This window comes from Panthera leo, chromosome C2 (assembly GCF_018350215.1).
Source record: "Panthera leo isolate Ple1 chromosome C2, P.leo_Ple1_pat1.1, whole genome shotgun sequence".
NCBI classification, from domain to species: Eukaryota; Metazoa; Chordata; class Mammalia; order Carnivora; family Felidae; genus Panthera; species Panthera leo.
This window is the reverse complement of record NC_056687.1, coordinates 107,577,181-107,598,027: the sequence shown is the minus strand read 5'-3', so window position 1 is coordinate 107,598,027 and position 20,847 is coordinate 107,577,181. Positions and strand designations below refer to the sequence as shown.

The 20,847-nt window shown below is 45.6% G+C and overlaps 1 protein-coding gene across 7 annotated transcripts in view; it reads left to right on the top strand.

Annotated features, from left to right (window-relative positions):
* Positions 1 to 19,204, top strand: part of LEKR1 (leucine, glutamate and lysine rich 1) — a 225,671-nt gene extending 206,467 nt beyond the window's left edge. For all 7 annotated transcript variants that reach the window (XM_042955500.1, XM_042955499.1, XM_042955501.1 and 4 more), the window contains 5 exons: positions 7,895 to 8,023; positions 8,714 to 8,788; positions 9,542 to 9,648; positions 15,153 to 15,219; positions 18,971 to 19,204. The gene's annotated coding sequence lies outside the window, so the exon portion shown is untranslated. The remainder of the gene's footprint in view (positions 1 to 7,894; positions 8,024 to 8,713; positions 8,789 to 9,541; positions 9,649 to 15,152; positions 15,220 to 18,970) is intronic.
* The last annotated feature ends 1,643 nt before the right edge of the window (positions 19,205 to 20,847 follow it).

Below are 20,847 nucleotides of genomic sequence, written 5' to 3'. Positions count from 1 at the left end.
GGTGCACTCTCACCCCAAGACACATGGAGAGTCCCACCAAATTACAAGCTACAGCTGTCACCAGGCTCTTTGGGATCCTTTGTGCTCCCTGCACCCAGGTAGCAGGAGGTGAGAAAAGGTGTCACCATGCTGGCAACCACAAAGACTAGCAGAGGTGATAGCAGGTGACTGGGGAAATTTGGAATGGACAGTGGAGGAGAGTGATGATGAGTACCAGTTGTGACCCTAAAACTAACTGCTGTGGCAGGGGCTTTAGTTTGTCCCACTTACTTCCCTTTTCTGAGTTTGTCCTCAGGAAGAGAAGTTCATGGGAACTGCAGTAGCCTGCTCCCAAGACAGCCCCCAACGATCCCTGCCTCTTGATACTCATACCCTTGTGTGGTCCCTCCCACACTGGATCAAGGTTGGTCTGTGCAGCCAATAGAATATGATGGAAGGGATGGTATGTAACTTCCAAAATTAGGTTATAAAAGACTACACCTTCTGTTTTAGTCTCTCTCTCGCATCACTTGCCAACTTGCTACCTACAATTGGTCATGAGACACACAGGCAGCTTTCAGAGAGGCCCACGTGAAGAAGAATGGAGACCTCAGGCCAATAGCCAGCAAGAAACTGAGGCCAGCCAGCAATCACATGAGTTCAGAACCAGATTCTTTAGCCCCAGTCAAGTTTTGTGATGACTCCAGTTCTGGCCAACATCTTGACTACAACTTCATGGGAGACCTTGAACAAGAACCATGCAGCTAAGCTACTCCCAGATTCCTGGCTCTTTGAAACTGAATGAGATAATTGTGTTCTTTAAGTTGCTAAGTTTGGGGATAACTTGTTACACAGCAGTAGATGACAAATACAGGAACCCTGGCAGATCTGTGCCCCAAATGTATAAAGCAAGTAAACCCATGTGGCACAAGGAGCAAACTGTGGCAGCCACATTAGAATGTTATTCACATCTCCAATTAAGTACCTGCTCCAATGGGTAAGAGTTCACTAACAGCCTTCAGCTATTGGAGCCTTCAAGATCTGCCTTGGTTTCCAAGCTGAAGCCATATGCTTCCAGGAAGACCCTGGGCAATAACTGAGAATTGTTGTAATTTCTGGCCAGTGCAGGACTGCTCAGTGGGGACTCCCAGTTGACTGCTTGAGACTTACTCAGCTCTGTACCACCAAAGCTCCTTACTGTCTTCTCTTGCTCACAGATGCCTCACCTGCGCTGTAGTCTGAAGGTTTTCCCTCTTTCTCTCTTTTAAGGAGTTTGCCCCAATAAACTACACATACTTCTAGTTCTGTCTTGTGTCTAGTTCCCAGGAGACCTGAGTTTTAACTTTATTATTACCTTTCTTTTATTTATTTTGTTTTTAAATTTTCTTCCCATTGCTGCTTGTGAAGGTACAAGTTTAGCATAATTATTTTAAATATTTTTTTTTTCTAATATAAGAATTCAAAGCTAGAGAATTCCTTTAGTCATCTGTTTCTGGGAGAAGCAAATTTATAGAGTGTTTAATGAAAAAAATATTTTTCTGTTTGGAAGAAACCCAGGATATATGTCTTATTTATTTTGATTCTTTGGTTAATTTTAGTCCATAGTAAATTATAACAAACATTGCTATCTAAAATTAATCCTGAAGAATAATGCTGACTTTTAAACAAAATGGTTGTCGGTAATTTTTAATTTTGTATCAGTGTCTGTTCATTTATTTATTCCTTGAACAAACATTTATGAAGCTCTTTGTTCCAGTCATTATGCTCAGGTAGTGAATTAAGAAACATCTTTACCAGATGGTTAATTTTCTTTTACTAAATACTGTAAAAAAAAAAAAATTTAGGGAGATAAAAACCCTGTTTTTCTACAGATCACAATTCAGTATTTGACCATAAAATGTTTCTTGGCCTGGTTTCAGATTGTTCCTAAATAATTCTCCAGTTGAATGAATCCCAGGTGCTCCATCGACCTTGTCATTAATAAACTGTTGACCTCATAATTATTTTGTAAAGAAATAGATGAAATAAGAAATTTCTTCAAGAGATGAAGAACATATTGCCTGTTCAACCAATAATTCACTAATTCATTCAGTGTTGATTCATGGCTTCAGGAAAAGGAAAGGAATATAAAAAAATGACATTAATCAAAAAAGCCTAAGTAAACAGGACAAAAAGTTTTATCCGTATCCGAGCTCTTTGCATTTTACTTACTGTCATCATTGGCCAAGGGCACATACCACACGGCCTCTGCTCTGTTTGCTTTTCCCCACTATGCACATGGCAGAGGCCTGGAAATGTTACCTGTGCTTTGGGCAGGGTACAAGGCTTGGGAGAGCTCTCCCTGCAGTAGCCCAGGTGATAAGGAACTGTGCAGCATGCATTTCTTGTTGAAAGTAAATTTCAAGTTAGTCTTGTACGGAGACACCCTTTGATGTTGCTGGGGAAGCATGACAAAGTGGAGAGAGTCAACCCTCTGTCTTTTGTTTGGCATCAGGATCAAGCAGTCCATCTATCATCTGCACAACAATAATATTTTGACCTTTATCTCTTTATACAACATTTAGTCAAGAAATGGACTGTAAAGATTTTTTATCACACCCTACCCCTCCCTGAGCTAGATAATTTTTATGCCATGATATCCGTTTTACTTACTTACAATTATTCTTTAATTTTTATGCCCATAATATACTCAAATGTGTGGAGTCTCCTTCCACAGTTGGCACTGACTGAATTCCATACCTAATGCATAAGTAACTACCTGGGGTGTGTTTTTAGGAAACAGCTCTGAACTGCCTGTATCTGCCACTTTGCCATGCCTGGGAGAAACAGACTCTCCCTTATTAATCTATGAACAATTTAGAAGGAATGAAAATCAGAGTTTATCAAGTTCATGTTACTATCTTTATGTATTGCCATTTGGAAATGTCTCTAGTCATTGTTTTTCATTATCACACTCTGGCTTTTAAAGCCTCCAAAATAGTCATTTTGGCAAAGGAGCAAATACCAGCAACTGCACAAAAACAATGGGCCTCCCTTTGTAATGTGATGTGGGGAAAATAGTTTTTTAAATTTTCTAACAGGTGCTGGGCTATGAGTCTGACTCATAAAGAGAGTAATTATACCTCTTTTCTGAAGTGAACCAGTAGAGAGAGAGCATACTGAAATTAATAAGGAAAGCATGACTTGGCTTCACTCTCTCTATCTGGAGAATTCCTGATCCTGAGAGGTTTTTTTGTTTTTTTGTTTTAAATGAATCATTGCTTCGTGAAGTAGCACAGGAGTGCATATTTGTCTTTGTGTCAAAAACAAGGACTCTTAGCAAATTGAATCTCATCCTACCTGTAGGCAATTCAAGAAAGATAAAATCTTGAGAGCTTGATAGTGTAGAGCAAGGATAAAGCCTTCTTACAGATTGAACAAAATTCTTACCAGCTTCAACGGGCAGATAAAATGCATTTCAGAACCAACGTTCACATAAAGAACTTTTTAGTATTCCAGCCCTCCATACAGGCAGGGTGGTAACTGTGTAAACATGCCGCATTGTGTGAAAATGAGAGCCCATTGATTCTTGTGGAGCTTTAGTGATAGTATGAATCAGAACAAAAACCGCCTTCTCATTCCTTAAGTGGTGAAAGGAAGGTGGGCCAGGCCTGAGGAATGACAATGAGGTACTGTGACAAAGACCAGCTGAAAACAAGGGTGAAAATGGCCAGATAGGTGCACTTTAATTTGAATTGCAAAGGGTAAATGTGTGATGTTGAATATTCAGCACCTGTAGTTCACAGAGGGATATAAAATTGTCCCAAATCCAGTTCAACTCAGGGAAGATTGTGTTCTCACTCTCTTCTCTCTCTCTCTCACTCACTTTTGGAATATGATATAAAACAATTAAAAAAAAAAAAAAAAAAAACACAAAAAACAGGGGCTGACCAAAAAGGAAGTTGCATGGAATTAATTTAAGAAGAAAAATTCCAAAAAGTAGTTGCTAGTCACTATAGCTCCTGGCGTTCCTGCATTTCCTTAAATCATTCTCGGATCACTCTCAGCAGTTTCTTTCCCCAACCTCTTCACTGATGCACTTTATTCAGCTTCAGTGAACTGACAGGGTTGCAACGGAAGGACACCCACTTACACACAGCAGAGTGTGGGGGATGCCTTCGCAATCTGCGCTGTTTTGCGGCTGACAGTGATACTGAAGATTTGTTGGAGGTTCCCTTGGGCATCAAACAAAATTACAAGCAAATAAATAAAACCTCCATGAAATCAAATCTTGTCACTGGACGTGGAGAAGGACAAGTTAGCATAGACAGCTATCACCTCACCAGGTCATTATTTGAAAGGGTATGAGAGTAAGCATGGTATAAGCCTGGAACTTAAAACGAGGAAAGTGTTTATGGAACGAGTTTGGATCCGTGAGTTCATTATTTCTTTTCAGTGACACCTACAACTACAGGGAGTGCAAATAATAACTAAGAATCCATTGTATCCTTTGGTGTTATGGCTGAATTGCATACCTCTCAAGTTCATATGTTGAAGCCCTACTTCCTCCTATGACTGTATTTGGAGATAGAACCTTCTAAGAGGTAAAGTTAAATGAGTTCCTAAGGATGAGACCCTAAATGCAATAGAATTGGTGTCCTTATAAGAAGAGGAAGAGACACCAGTGGTTTGTATGCATAGAGGAAAGACCATGTGAGGCCACAGAAGGCAGCAGTCTGCAAGCCAAGGAGAGAGACCTCAGAGAGACCAAGTCTGCCAACACCTTGATCTTGAACTTGCAGCCTTTAGAGCTGTGAAAAAATAAGTTCCTGTGGTTTAAGCCACCCAGTCTGTGGTATTTTGTTATGGCAGCCCAAATAAACTAAGACATTGGGACACTTTACAGATATAATGCCATCCCACTATGGTATTGAGTTGTAGCCCCGGATCAAGGAAAAGGCCAGAATTCCATGGAAGTCTGACATACACACCAAAATTGACCTCTCTGTCAATTTCCATCTCTCTTGTGCATTATACTAATAGCACAAGGCATAAAAGAACCATCCATTAGATTCAGGCTGTTAGGTGCTCTGAAAAGGCAAAAGTGACTCACAGAGCTTCTGCCCTTAACTCTCATCATCTGGAGAAAGACAAGATGAGTCAGTACTCTGATACAGGCTATAAGAAAGGGCTTTTGGAGACAAGAATGAATAGTTTAATTTGGGGGTCAGAATTGTGGGAAGGACAGAAAGGAGCAGGGAAGGTTTCAGAAAGAGGAAGAAGTTTGAGGAAAACTGTTTTGGTATCTATCGGTGTCTAACAAAGCACCCCAGACTACTGGCATGAAAAACCACCAATTTATGCCACTTAGAGAGTCTGTGGGTCAGGAATTTGGATAGAACACAATGTGGGCAGTCTCTTCTCCATACTGTCGGAACCCCAGTTGGCTGGGAGTGACTCAAACAACAGAGTGCTGGAAGCATCCACTTCTAGGATGGCTTCATGTGCCGCATACCTGGAATGAAGGACAGGTTCAGCTAGAATGTCAACCATAGTACCCCCAGATGACCTCTCCAGTGCTGCAGCCTCAGGGTGGTTGACCTCTTACACTGAGGTCCAGGGCTTCCATATCTGGTGCTCCTAGCACACAAGGCAGAGACTGCGTGGCCTTTTATGGCCTTCCCTCAGAAATCACATAGGAACATTTCTGCTGCGCTCATTGGTGGAAGCAGTTTCATTTAAAAGGACAGGACACAGACTCCACCTCTCTGTGGAAGGAATAATCAAATATTGTTGCCACATTTTAAAACTGTCACGACCTCGAAGCATGACCAGGATTTCAACAAACCTCATGTACCAAAATTTTATTGGCTAAAATTTTTTTCTGATTTCACATGGAATGCACTTTCGTTATTTAAAAGAAGAGAGGGGCACAAATGTCCATCAACAGATAAATGGATAAAGAAGATGTGGCATATACACACACACACACACACACACACACACACACACACGCACAGGAATATTACCCTGCAGTCAAAAAGAATGAAATCTTGCCATTTGCAACAATGTGGATGGAACTAGAGGGTATTATGTTAAGCAAAATTAGAGAAAGACAAACATCATATGACTTAACTCATGTGGAATTTAAGACACAAAACAGATGAACATAAGGGAAGGGAAGCAAAAATAATATAAAAACGGAGAGGACAAAACATAAGAGACTCTTAAATATAGAGAACAAACTGAGGGTTGCTGGAGGGGTTTTGAGTAGGGGGATGGGCTAAATGGGCAAGGAGCATCAAGGAAGACACTTGTTGGGATCAGCACTGGGTGTTCTATGTAGGGGATGAATCGCTGGATTCTACTCCTGAAATCAGATTGCACTACATGCTAACTACCTTGGATGTAAATTTTTTAGAAAAGAAAAGAAAAGGAAGGAAGAAAAGAAAAAAAAGAAAGAAAGAAAGAAAGAAAGAGAAAGAAAGAAAGAAAAGAGGGGCACCTGGGTGGCTCAGTTGGTTAAGCATCCAAATTCAGCACAGGTCATGATCTCATGGTTCATGAGTTCAAGCCCTGTGTTGGGCTCTGTGCTGACAGCTCAGAGCCTGGAGCCTGCTTCAGATTCTGTGTCTCCCTCTCTCTCTGCCCCTCCCCCACTGGTTCTCTGTCTCTGTCTCTCTCTGTCTCTCTCTCTCTCTTTCTCAAAAATAAATAAACATTAAGAAAAGAAAAGAAAACCATGGAAAAATATAAGGAAACTCATTTATTATTTCGATAGGCAAGCTATGTGCCTGAGGTTGGTAGAAATTAGAGCTATAATAAGAAATAAGAAATAATCCCTACTCTCAAAGAGTTTACAGCCTACTAAGCCAAACATACTCACCCCATCAAGAGGTACCACAACTAATATGTTGGTGCAATCCTTCCCAATTTGAATAAAACAAATTGAGATTATCCTGCACATACATTTTTGTGTCCTGGTTTGTTTGTTTCCCCCTGATACACAAGATAGTATGGGAATTTTCCTCATGGTATTAAATATCCTGCAAAACTGTGATTGATCCTGAATGAACGTAGCATATATCATATGAATAGACCATTGTTTATTTAACCATTTCTCTGCTGCTGGACATTCAGGTTGTCTTCAAGTTTTTGCTACTACAAAATAATACCGTAATAAACATGCTTACTCATCTTTATGATCCTCTGATAACTTTCATAGGATAAATCTCAAAATTAGTTGAATTACTATTTCAGAAAGAAGGTTTTAGAAGCTCTTGACTATAGTTTTCCAATTGGGTTTGCAAAAATGCTGTCCTGGTTTACATTTCCCTAGCATAAGTTGGAGGAGCGTCAAGCAGAAGACCATGTGGAAAGCAAGCCTGTTCTCTAGGTATGGGGTAGAGAGATTTGGCCCAGTCTGAATTAAACTAAAAAATACTGAAAGAAACCAGAGGCGGGTTATAAACCACAGTCAACTAATAAGTAGCATGGGCTTGGCAGCTAAGAAGATAAATTCTGGGAAGTGATTACTGCAGAGTCAGGGTAAATGTAAAGGCTTCATCGGCTTCTAGCACAGCTTTGGGGTGATGTTCTGAAACCAAGTGTGACTTCAGGGACACTCAGAATCCTAGGTTCATTGTGGGTGTGAGTTAGGTCTCCTTAGGAGGTAAGCGACAGAAGCCAACCCTGGCTAAGCTAAACCCAAAGGGAATTTACTGGAAAAACCGTTGATTTCTCAATGACTGGGAAATCAGGCTCAAAAACCAGAACATAATGGACAGGAACTGGGAAACTCAGTGGGCAGGAAGCAGCATAAAATCGAGGGTCTAAGACACATGACCTCTTAGCAGGGTCACCTGGGTACACTGCTGTGAATAATGAATAAGCTCCAATTGGTTTCCGTCTTTTGATGACTTGGCTCAAATTTCAGATTCCAGGGAAGGCAAATCCAACCAACCTCACCAGGTTCAAGCGCTTGCCCTGGGGCCAGGGACAGGAAGGTCCCTGACCTGAAGCTGACTAAACAGCTTCCCATGTGTGGGAGAGGTAATTACCAGAGGTAAATCAGGGCACAGCCAGCCCAAACCAAAAACTATCTACGATACCACGTCACCTGGTGGGGGGGAACACCAATACCTAACCCTGAACCCAAATACATTTCCCACCTCTGCCTTCCTACTCCACTCCCCCCCACCACACCGAAGTAGGAATCTGTGGGAATGACAAGAGACCCAGGGACTATTAGACTTTGATTAAAGGTCAAACGGGAAGTTGTAAGTATGAGCCATAATGCATGGTGCTTGCAGGCAGGATGAATAAATAATTAAAACAAATAATCCTGTTCTACCTTGAGAGGCTACCAGAGTATTAGCCTATTCCCCTCCCCACTTCTTTTTTGTTTGTTAATCAGTCTTTGCCTGATTAAAGGCAACCAGGAAACAAGCGGACTGGAAGCAGTCTCAATAGAGGGCCAGAACCAGGCCCTGCACACTGCCTTCGTCTAGGCTAGAGATCCCCTTCTGCCTGGTAAGCCCTATGCAGAAGAGAGAAGCCAAAAGAGATTGTCACCTAGCTTTGTTTGAGGGGGATGCCAAACATGGATCAGGACATGGTGTCATGTTAGGAGGCTGGCTATCCCCAAGAGGACACCCCTTAGGGCAATATCTCCCAGTCTTGTTATTCCTGCTAGCTAACAGTGGATAAAAATGAGGCCATTGGCCCTGAAGTTACCTCTGGTATTTGGGAACAGGAAGAAGAGAACAGATTCCTTCCGCAGATACCTCCATCATCAAGCCAGGCAGTGACAGCATGACAAAGGGGACAGGTAAGTTTTAAGGACAGAAGCAAAGTAACACAAGTCTGATTGCACTTGGGGGATATGAAAAGTCAGGGTCAGGGAGGAGTTCCTAGGATGGGAGAGTGTCATAAAGGGGAAGAGGTACCCATGAAGAAAGGAGGATGGTCAGGAAATGGCAGAGTCCACTCTTTCTGGAAAGAGGCCAAGAGCCTTGCTTGGTCTCAGATCCCCATTGCTTCCCTTACTGGGGGAATCATCTTAGGGTGTGACAGATCAGATTTCTTAAAATATTCCCTTTGCATCATCAGGAAGGTAGATAATTAGCTGCTCCCTTGACATGGGTATTAGGGTACAAGGTGGGGAGAGTGGTCCTATACTGGTTGCCAGAGTCAACTTCTATGTTCAAAAGCATATTTAAAAAAACAAAAACAAAACTATAGGATCTTTACATCTGCAGGGCAGTGGCAAGATCTCAAGAGTTCCCGAGAAAACCTTTTCAGCCCCTTTGAGGAGAGTGGGGAGATGTCATTTGTGGGACAGCCTTGCTGATTTGGGGAGGGGTGGCCTAGTCAGTCAGTGGGACCAGGGTCACAGCAGGACCAGAGGGAGCCCTGGGGATAGGAGGGGTTATGGTGGCCCTGCCATATGGAGAATTTAGAAACTGCCACACCATAGGATAAGTGCAAAGACATTTAGGTTCTGATTTTTCTCATGAGGAACACTTCAGTATTTTTTTCTGAAATGCCAAATTATCTCTAATTTTTTTTCTCCATGTTCCAGTGTTTTATTTGCTTTGTGTGTTTGTAACTAAGTGCTGGCCCCATGAGGCCTGACCAGTGGGATTTTGCTAACTGTGAGGAGGCAGCCTGGATATATCACAGCAAGAAGTAAGTCTAGACATGAAGCGTTTCCTGCCTGGCACATGTGAGTCACCAGGATATCTCCCCAGGGAAGAAAATGTCCATCCTAGACGGGCTCTGTGTCCCCCATGGGGATTCTCCAGGGGAAGCCCTCAGCCCCTTCTGAGGAGGCAAAGGCTGAAGGACCAAGAACTGGCTAGATATCTGAAGAGGCATCTGGGATAGACTATCACCCAGAACCTCTGCTCTGAGACCCTTAGTCCCACTCAGGGGGCCCCACGGCCAGAGTGTTCTACACTCACCCTTCAAGCTCTGGGGCCTAGGCTCTCCTGGGGCCAGCCTTCCTCCATGGAGGCCCTTCTCTGCCTTTGCCTGAGCCCAACCCTGCCCTCCTTCCTGCCCAGACCATTCCCACTTCTGAATTTATGTGGCACTTAAGTTCTTCCGACCTCTCAGCTGCTTTGCTGGTAGTTACCTTTTCTTTTTGATTTTTCATGTTTTAGTCTTCTGTCTAAAATCTGTCATATGTTCCATGAGGCCAGGAATCATGTTTTCTTACTTCTTTATGTGTCCCCCACACATCCTGACACAGAGTAGGTGCTCCTCTGTGTCCCTTTCTCCTCCAAAACCTTTGCTGATAACAGTTATATATCACGTTCACACATTATCCAGACCAATGGTTCTAATCTTTCCAGGGTAATCATATTTCTTGAGAATATTGTGAAAGCGGTGACCCTCTCCCCAGGAAGATGCACATAATCATGTAGAAGCAAAATGCTCGTGCTAGTAATTTCAGGGCTTTGCAGCCCCACTGAAACCTGGCCAGCAGTTGACTAAGCTAAGAGCTGCTGTTTGGGGGCACCTGGGTGGCTTGTTCAGTTAACCGTATGACTTCGGCTCAGGTCATGATCTCACAGTTCATGTGTTCAAGCCCCACATTGGGTTCTGTGCTAACAGCTCAGAGCCTGGAGCCTGCTTCAGATTCTGTGTGTCTCTCTCTCTGCCCCTTCCCTGCTCATGCTCTGTCTCTCTCCTCTCTCAAAAGTAAATAAACATTGAAAAACAAAACAAAACAAGAGCCTCTGTTTAAACTGGTTCTTTCAACCATGCTGCAAGGCAGCTGCCACGGGCATTATGACCTGTGCCTTACAGGTGGGAAAAGTAAAGCTGGGAGAGAGACTCCTTCAGTCTCTCTGCTCTGAGTGCAGAGTGCGTGCCTCCTCGCCTGGGGTCCCCATCTCCTTTGATATCTGTTTGGCAGATTTGCCCTCAGAAGTGCAAAGCCAACATGAGAAATACCTCTTCAGTCAGTATCTGTGCGTCAGCGCAGAAACTTTCATTCCTGTCATTCTTGCTTTTGTTAGGATGTCTGGCTTCTAATGGAACAGTGCCTTGCAAAGGCCAGCTGCATCCCTTGCCAGTGAGTTTCTCTCCTGGTGTCAAAGAGGAGGGTGGGATATCAACAAGCTGCTTGTTGCCTCGAATCTTTGACTTGCTTATCAGAGGTCCCCAGCCGGCTCCCCCAAGCCAAATGCAGGACGTCAAATGTGAGAGCAGGCAGGGGCTATTCCTGTGGCAGGCAGACCTTCTCATCTCTGGGCCTGAGAGGCCCTGCGCCAAACCCCAGGCCTTTGCTCATCCGTCCACCCTCCACGGGCCCCGGGGCCCCAGCCGGTAAATGATGTGATGAGGAAGGAGTCATGCCCGAAGGGGCCTTACATTACGTTCTACTGTCTGCGTGCAGTGCAGCGTGGGAAAGGAACGTCCCTCTGCGGTCATTAACGCGCTGGGCCTCAGTCACCACATCCAAAATCAATCTTTACTGCCTCGATGAGGGAAAACAACAATCCCACAGCTCCTCCAGGCCCTGGACCGTGAGTGAATTCTGGCCACCTGGGCATCCCCCAGACTCAGCTCCTGACTTGACAGAGTGTAATAGCTTCAGAAAGTGGTGGCTTGTTCCAACACCGTTTGCCGTGTTTGAGCAAATGCACTTCTTCACAGCTCCACCTGTCTGCCGGCGGCTCTGTGACTGGTGGATGGCCCCAGCACCCAGAGGCCCGGTGGTCATACACGGGGGTTACCTCCCTGCACACCAAATTGTTCAACCACCTCTACCCACGGCTCCGGGGCTTGTCCCAGAATAGGTGTGCACCTCTCCTGAGTTTGGATGTGTTCGCTTATTAAGCAGTGAACACAACCCGCTAAGGAAAAATATGTCTTTTGTTTCATTTTGTGTTACCTTTCTCCTTTGTGCTCTTGCTGGTATGACCCCAGGCTCCTCCTAGTAGCTGTTGTGCTGTCTCCAAGGCTACAACCTCCCCCCAAAAGATACTCATATTTCTCAGAGGAAGAGCCTTACCCACTTATCTGTTTCCCCACCTCACTGAAGAAAATTCCAGTGTTTGGGGTGTCTGGGTGGCTCAGTCGGTTAAGCATCTGACTTCTTCGGCTCAGGTCATGATCTCCCAGTTCATGGGTTCCAGCCCTGTGTCGGGCTCTGCCCTGACAGCTTAGAGCCTGAGCCCTGCTTTGGATTCTGTGTCTCCTTCTCTCTCTGCCCCCCGTCCCCCACTTGTTCTCTCTCTCTCTCTCTTTCAAAAATAAACATTAAAAAAAAAAAAGACTTAAAAAAAAAAAGAGAAAATTCCAATGTTTGACTAGCTGTCAGGACAAAACATTTGGCCAGAACGTATAAGTAGCTGCCTGATGCTGAGGTATGAAAACAGTGATGACTTATAGGAACAAGGGGTAGGTCTGTGAGGGAGCCTCACCAGGGAGTGGCTCACCTCATACTTCCTCTCTGCCTCCTCAGGGACTCTCCTATCTCAGTGGTTCTCGACCAGGGACAGTTCTGCCCCCAGGGGACAGTGACGGTGGTGATATTCTTGGCCGTCACAACTTGGGAAGCAGGGGAGTGCTACCAGCGTCCAGTGTGTAGAGGCCAGGGATTCTGCTAACCCCCCTACAGCACACAGGACAGCCCTCCACAGCAAAGAATGATCCAGCCCAAATGTCACTTGTGCTGAAGTTGAGAAACCCTGACATCAAGTCAGCCACTCCTACTTTCATACAACATTCCAAGTAATCTGTGGCATATACACACACATCTGGAGATCCAGCCCTAACTTCCCTGAATCCACAGCTCCCTGGGGACCCTCCCACCCTGGTTCAGAATCTCTGCCTTGGTTACAGCTTAAGCCTAAATGACCTCAAGTTCCCTCGTCAAAGATGCACCCCTCTTCATTTCAACATCCCCAGTGCTGTATCATTTGCCCCACTTTAGGGCAGGCCTACCCAGGAAACAGCCTGGTTTTCTTCCTAAGGGCCTCCCTAGTTTATAATAGCAAATGGATTATTTCCTTAATGCAAGTCCACTCACTGTGTGACTCAGACGGTTGCTTTTGTCAGGTCATGAGATGGAGGAAACAAACAGTGGGGAAATCCCAAATCCTTAGCCACCCCATTTCCCAAAGTAAGCCCTACCCTTGGTCCTTAAAAGGCGTTTGCAGCCTTCTATCTGCAACAAATGAACTAAAAAGACAGATGTGTAAAAACCAGATCCTTTTTGTTGGACAACAGAAATACTTCACAAGATCCTTTTACAGCATCCAGTAATCATTTACTCATCTTTTGCTGGACCCGGGGATAGCCTCCTTCTCAGAAGAAAGACACCTTCCTATAAAACCACCTTGGGCGGAACCCTTGGCAGGGAGAAGAAAGCAGTGAGATCTTTCCCGGGCATGGCTCCTAGGGATTGGTGATATCCTTAGAGATAGCCCCAATCTGGGTCACAGTGGTGCTGGACGGCTGCCTCCCTCCCACCCCTGAGAAACTCAGGCCTTCCTATAGGTTTTCAGGCTCCCGGTCGCTGGCTGTCTGCAGGAAGCTGGCTGTGTATTTGCACTGGAGGTGAGCACTCAGGCAGATGCACTGGGCTGTCGCTGGTTCATGTTTCTTTGGAGCAGACACAGGTACCCATCAAATCTGCTACGTGTGGCCTTGTCAAAACAGAGACATCTCTTGGCATATCACATTTACCCCAGCTTTCTAGCACTCCTGGTGACACAGGAGTGATTCACCAAAAATAAACAGTGTCCGTGTTATGCTGAGGATCTGTGTCCACCTTGGGTTTCCAGTCTTGTGGGGAGCAGCCTGCGTCCTTGTTTTCCTTTCTTCCTGAGCCTGATCCTTTGAAGGTGCTTGGCGGCTTACAGGGACCTCATGTTGGACTGTGAGTTTAAAAAAATTTTTTTTAATGTTTATTTATTTTTGAGACAGAGAGAGACAGAGCATGAACAGGGGAGGGTTAGAGAGAGAGGGAGACACAGAATCTGAAGCAGGCTCCAGGCTCTGAGCTCAGAGCCCGACGTGGGGCTCGAACTCACGGACCGTGAGATCATGACCTGAGCCAAAGTCAGATGCTTAACTGACTGAGCCACCCAGGTGCCCCTGGACTGTGAGTTTAAACTACAGATGTTTGTCAGAAGTGCCCCAAGCGGCCTGGGATGTCCTGCTCAGAGCTAGCATTTACCAAGTGTCGGCTCTTGCAAGGTTTAATTATGTCACCTGATTGAGTCCTCACAAGGATCCTGTGCTCGTTTTGTAAGACAGAAACTCCACTTCACCACACCTGGGCCAGGTAGACCAGCTTAGGATAAGAGACCAAATACCCTCACTCCCCAACCCCGTTTGAGCATCCATCAAGCATTTGCTCTCTGACTGGTTTGATTTTTCAAGGATGTTGCTATTTGAAATGCTAGGCCTCCCAGTGGGAAGATGCCACCAGGGAAATGGAAACCTTGGGCGTGGCTGGCCTGGGGTGGTAAACAGCCAGCGGGTGGTGGGGAGCAGTGGGCTGCGGGAAATGCCGATCAGCTGTGCCAGCAATTCTGCTTCTATTTCCCCAAGAAAAGCTGAAATCTAGGATTTGGTTTAGTGGGTTTTTTTTTTTTTTTTATGGGAAATCCTCTAGTTTTACATGTTGACAGTTGATTTTAAAAACAAACAAAACAGGGGCGCCTAGGGGGCTCAGTAGGTTAGCATCTGACTCTTGATTTTGGCTCAGGTCATGATCCCTTGGTTAGTGAGTTCGATCCCTGTGTCAGGCTCTGCGCTGACAGTGAGAAGCCTGCTTGGGATTCTCTTCCTCTCTCTCTCTCTCTCTCTCTCCCTTTCTTTCTGCCCCTCCCCCACTCTCTCTCTCTCTCTCTCAAAAAAAAAATAAATAAATAAACTAAAAAAAAAAAGCAAAACACAAACAAAACAAAACTTGTTTAATACCCTGCAGGTGAAATAACACGTTTGTGAGCTGGTTTGCAATTTATAGGTTAGGCTTTCTGCTAGATACGAAAATTCAAACACAGACTAGAACGGGACCCCCTTTTTTTTGTCGTTGTTCATGAAATGCACTTTTTATTAGAATGCATTAAAATTTTCAAAAATTCAGAACAAAGTTCTAAAGATATAAATGCTTAGGTATTTTTGTCACTACATTAATTTATCATATTAACATCGCCTTCTATTCCTAGGACGGTTTCCACAGGGCACGAAGCTGGAGGGTGTTATCTCTGTCACTGTTCACGAGGCAGCGGTGAGGTAGGCACCATTACTTCCACGGGTGCTCACAAGGACACTGAGGCTGGGAGAAGCCCAGTGACTAACTCAAACCCCATGACCATGCACTGGCAGCCTAAAACCCAGCAGGGCTTTCCGACTCTGACTGTGCTTTGCATTCAGTAAGCCCTGATTTTTAGTTTCCCCCACCAGTACGACTATACCGGTAAGTATTCTTCACTCCAGCCACATAATTTTTTCCCAAGTGAGCTCTGGTCATTAAGCAGAAAAGAAGTCATGAACACTCCTTGAAGCTAGCTTTCTTTTTAAGGGCCGATAAGGTAGAAAGTGATGTCTCTTCCCCTGGGGTGGGAGGACCTAAGAGTGAGTGGAAGGGGAAAACTGAATGTCCCACAAATGTTTGCAGCACTGGGGCATGCTCTGGGAAGGGGCCCTGTAGCTTTTCCAGATGGTGTCCAACTTCCTTGGAGCAAGCAAGGCCCATGCAGGTTTGACTCCAGACCTTGATCTTTATCCATACTGAATCATAACTTAGGCAACCTTCCTAGATCCGCAAAGCGATTTGTCCCCAATGCCTTTGTTCCATCAGGACAATGTAACTCAGGCCATTTTGCATCAGGAACTAGTCACCACCAACTAATTTGCTCTAATCCCTTGCTTATCAATCCTTATTAAAAGGGACCATTGGAGTTCCTGCAGGACAGGCCTCCACAGTTGTTACAACTTGCATCAGCCCTCGGATCCTAATTGGTTTCTTCTTAAAAGGCTCAAGCCCTTTTATCCTGTAATGAATGTTGCAAAACACTGTTGAACAAAATATAATCTTTTCATGAGGTAGTCATTACCTCATGCTAACCATTACATGTTAATATGTAGAGAGAATAAAATATAGCAGAGGCATTTCTCCTGTTAAGAAGGCTTTCTGGGTGGTGTGAGAACCTTCCCATATAAGGTACTTCTCACCAGGTGGTATAAAGAGCATCTGGGCCTAGAAGCTGATCCATTTCATCACCTTTGCAACTGTTTGTGGGAGACAATGTGCAGAGAATGTTTATTATTGGAGGGAGACCTGAAAGACAACATCAAGGGGAACCACAGTGCACATACGGAGTCGAGTGGCCTGGAATTTGATGCCCAGCCTTGCACTAGCTCACGGTGTGGCTGGAGACAAGTCGAGCTCCTCATCTCTCAGACAAAATGACCCCTGGGGGCAGGAAGGGCAAAGTGGAAAGGGCAAACAAGAATAACATCTACTAAGAACCCAATGAGCTGCCCGGTCGCATCGCTGGTATTATTACATGAGGCCTCGCATGTAATGCTCACAATAGGACATCGGGATCCGTGCCCCAGGCCACGTGACTTGTGGGTGGTGTGGCCAGAGTCCAAAGCTGGATCTAGCAGACCCTAACATTGAGCTCTTTCCACAACTCAGTTCAGCACTTCTCAGACTCTGCCAATGAAGCATCTTCAGCAAGCGAAAAGACTAACATACCTTGGATTTGTTTGTTCGGAGCTCCCACAACAAAGTACTACAAACTGAGTGGCTTCGACAGTGGAAATGGATTGTCTCACAGTTCCGGAGGCCAGAAGTCTGAAATCAATGTGTTGACTCCGTTGGTTCCTTATGAGCCTATGAGAAAGAATATATTCCAGGCCCCTTCCCCAGCTTCTGGGGGTTTGCTGGCAATCTTTGGCACTCTTTGGCTTGTAAACACATCATCCGCATCTCTGCCTCCATCTTCACATGGCATTCTCCCTGTGTGTGTGTCTATGTCCAAATTTCCCCCTTTTTGTAAGGACCTACGCTACTCCAGTATGACCCCCCTAAACTAACTACACCTGCCATGACCCTCTTGCCCAAATTGGTTCACATTCTGAGGTAGTAGGGTTTAGGACTTCAACAGATTTGGTGGGGTTCAATTCAACCCATAACACTACCCACTGCAGGACCCTGATGGGGTACCTAATGGCATCAGCCATAGCATAACGTGTCTTTGAAGCGTTGTGCATTACCTTTAAATTCATGAAACGGAGTGCTCTACTCCATTGTTACATCACTATTTAATACAAAAACATTTCCCAAAAGTCTGTGAGTAAAATTAGTGATCCACAAAGCTGCTCCATGTTGATCCTAGGGATCCAAGACCCCATTGCCGGGCCCCTATCCCACATTTTTTTCGTGTCCTTAGAGGATATTCATACCAAATATGGAAGGCCCCCAAAGCAGAGACACTTGTAAGGAGGCAAAGGCACATTTAACCTAAACAGACATGAAGACTGTTGACTTAGGGCTGAACAATTCACATGAAACCATGTGAATTAAACACACAGAGAAAATATGGAGCATCCCTGACCAAAACCAACCAGGAAGCAGACCAGTGTGGAAATGCTTGCAGAGAGCCCTGTTGGAACTGCACGGCTGTTTTTCATTCTCTTCTCTTTCCTTTTTAAAGGAAATCAGCGTCATATAAGCACTGTTCATCCTGTTTCCCCAGCACAATGGCTTTTGAAGAACATGCTTTTGAAGTGCAGGTACCATGGTGTTCGGGGACAAAGATGACGGTTGTGGCAGTAATAGGCTTCGTAACACACTGATCAGATTCATATTTTTCTATTACAGTAAATGTGCCTCTAGTAATAGAACTTACCAGCAACACTAACCATGGCCACGCTGTTCTTTTATTTCCAAAGAAATAACAGTTTCAAAAGTGACAAAGGACTCTGACAAAGGCCTAGCAATGGGAGCCAGAATGACTCAGTGGCAAGAAGGCCTTCTCGGTGTGGCTAGCTTATGGCCCCGCTTGGTTCATGACAGGAAAGCTGGTTGAGCCGATGCTTTTCCACACCCTGAGGGCCGGCCATCAGGCCTACGGGGGCTGCACTCTTACCCGAACTCGAGCCAGAGACAGCCTCTGATGGACAGAACTCAAAAGGCAGCACCAGGAACCTTGACAGCATGGAAGAAGAGACGGTGTTCTGCTTTCATCGCTTGAAAACATGGAGGCCACAACGTTCCTTACTTTTTCCTCTCTGTTAGGGGAAATGACAAACTTTACAAAGGCATTCGCCGTCCACTTAGAAGAAATATCTATCAAAGTTTGACACCAATCAAGGAGAAGACCTCTCCAAAGAAGGGGTATCCCGCAGGGTACGGCCAGCCGACAAGCCTGGAGAACAAACTCAATCTGGGTTATTGCTCAGGGCAGCCATGAGCCTGGAGCTGCGTGGCTAGAAGTCCCTACCGATCACTGAGTTCTAGAAGCTATGCTAAGCGAGCACAGAATGCCAAGAGGCACTCCGGGGAGACTCAGTGTTAGCAAATGTGGGTGACAAGACCCCCGAGTAAATTGTGTGAGGATGGAAGAGGGGGATCCGAAAGGGAAGGAGGGCAGGGGAGTCTGAGGAACTAGAGCCTGCCGGGGCACTCAGCCCCCTTCGGCAAGAAAGCAGCTCTCTCAGGGCAGCAAGGGGCAATTCCCATCTCTGGGGAGATGAGCTTTTCTCAGAAGCCAGGCGATTTCATCAGGTTTTTCCACAGCCCAGAGAGAATATCTCAGGAGATTGCCCCACTCTACTCCCTCTGTGCTAATGTCACATTTGCCAGACCTATTGCAGTTTCCTGGTCATCCTGGTAACTGGAGGCAATGCTGGGAAGGTGTCCACTCAGGACAGGCAACAGGCACTGGGCCTCAGGACACTGACATTTAAATGGAGCAGAAACTGTAAATGATTTCTAAAGATCATGCTGTCTCTCCATTCTCTCTCCTCTCAGATCCCCGCCTGCCAGCTCTCTCTCCAGCCAGCCCACAGGGGTCATCTCCTTGGCAGCTGAGGCAGGCAGAAGGGGCCAGACACTCAGCCAGGGCCTGGAGCCCACTGGCCCCGGGGCCCCACGTGCACTCTGGACCACATCTCATGCTGCTCGCCCTGCATTCCAAACCCCGGTCACGGCTCCAGAAAGATGCACATTTTAAAGCAGTACTATTGTCTGGCTTGTAAGCCTAGTTTCTGGTAAGTTCAGTTTGTGTGAATTATTGCCCCAACAGCTTATTAATGCCAGGGAAGAGACAGAAATCTAGTTCATGGATGGGGGAAGTGGAGGAGCAGACCCCCAGGCACAGTGCCCCCCAGGCTCTGGGACAGCAGGTGGCCCTGCCACCTCCGACTAGCTGTCCCTCCTAACAGTTTCTCATGTGCCCCTCAAAGTTTTCTGAAAGCCACTGGAATTCCCCAAACAAGATGGGACTGAGCCACAGAAAGCAGGACTCAGCCCAGTGGTAATAGTGGGGGGGAAAAAAAAAAAAGAAAAAAAAAAAGGCCCTTAGGGGGGAAAAGGGGACAAAGTGGTGAAGTAGTGTAAAATTTAAATGCATTTGGGAGACTCGCCCCAAAATGACTAGGGCAGAACATCACGCTGGTTACATTAAAAAACAGAAGCAAAAACAAACCAATAAAAACTGGGAAGAGAGGAAGAACCCCTGGTTATGATGCTCATTCCCTTCCCTCCAGTCCTCATCCCACATAGTACTGGCTCCTAACCAGCGTGTTTGCTCCCCTCCCAAAGGGGACCTTTGACAAGCCTGGAGACACGTTCAGTGGCTGCACTGGGGGACGCTTGTGGGGCATCTTGAGGGTGGAGACGAGGCCTGCTGCTAACCAGCTTCCAGAACACATGCACCGCAGCCACCACGACTAAGTCGTCAGGCTCAAAGCATTCCAAGTGCCCCTGTTGAGAAACCTCGCCTGCAGAGAATGATTCTCTGGTCTCTCGGCAACCCACTTGCAGCCACACCATTCAAAATGTACATGGGCGATTCATAACGAGGGAGGGTGCAGTAGTCTGGGAACAAACACAAATTCCCAGACCGGTAACCGTGAGTTCTAAGAGGATCAACGATCAGCTGTAGTGAGTGATTCACTTTTCTGACCACCAGGAAAGAAGACCACCATCTCCAGAAGTCCCTCAAGAGTCCAGCCACTGGTGGTTTTATTGTCCAGTGATATAGGTCAAGGGAGTTCCATGGAACCTCGGTCCCCTAAGAGTTTACAGAATGAGACAGATAGCAAAGACAGGGCAGCTAGCTAGCTAGCTAGATCCTTTTTTTTTTTTTTTTTTAATTTTAGGGATGGGGAGAGAGAGAATGAATCTCAAGCAGGCACCACGCCGAATGTGACCTTGGGATCATGACCTGAGCGGAAATCAAGAGTCAGCTGTTCAACCGACTGAGCCACCCAGGCACCCTGACCCAGCAGCCATTTAAAGGTTAGATGCACAAAAAGCAAAACTGAAATACAGGCCACACCAATGGTACATTATGGAACAGGCGGAAGCTGAGCATAATGCTGAGAAATGCTGGGGGAGGGGGGGAGTTGGGGAGGGGGAGATACAGTTATCATAGGTGTAAGTAAGGTGGCATCCAAAGGATGTAAGAGAAGGCGAGGAAAGCATCCATCACACCTCCCTTTCCTCCTACTTTCACTAAAACTCTCACCGTGTCCCGTGCTTCGGGGCATGCAGACACAGAAGGCACCATCCCCGTGCTCCAAACACCTGCAGTCACGTGAGAGTGCTAGGAATTGTGCACAAATAAGCAAATGACGAAAATGTCATTTTGAGAGGCACAGCAGGCACGTGCAACAATGTTCGGT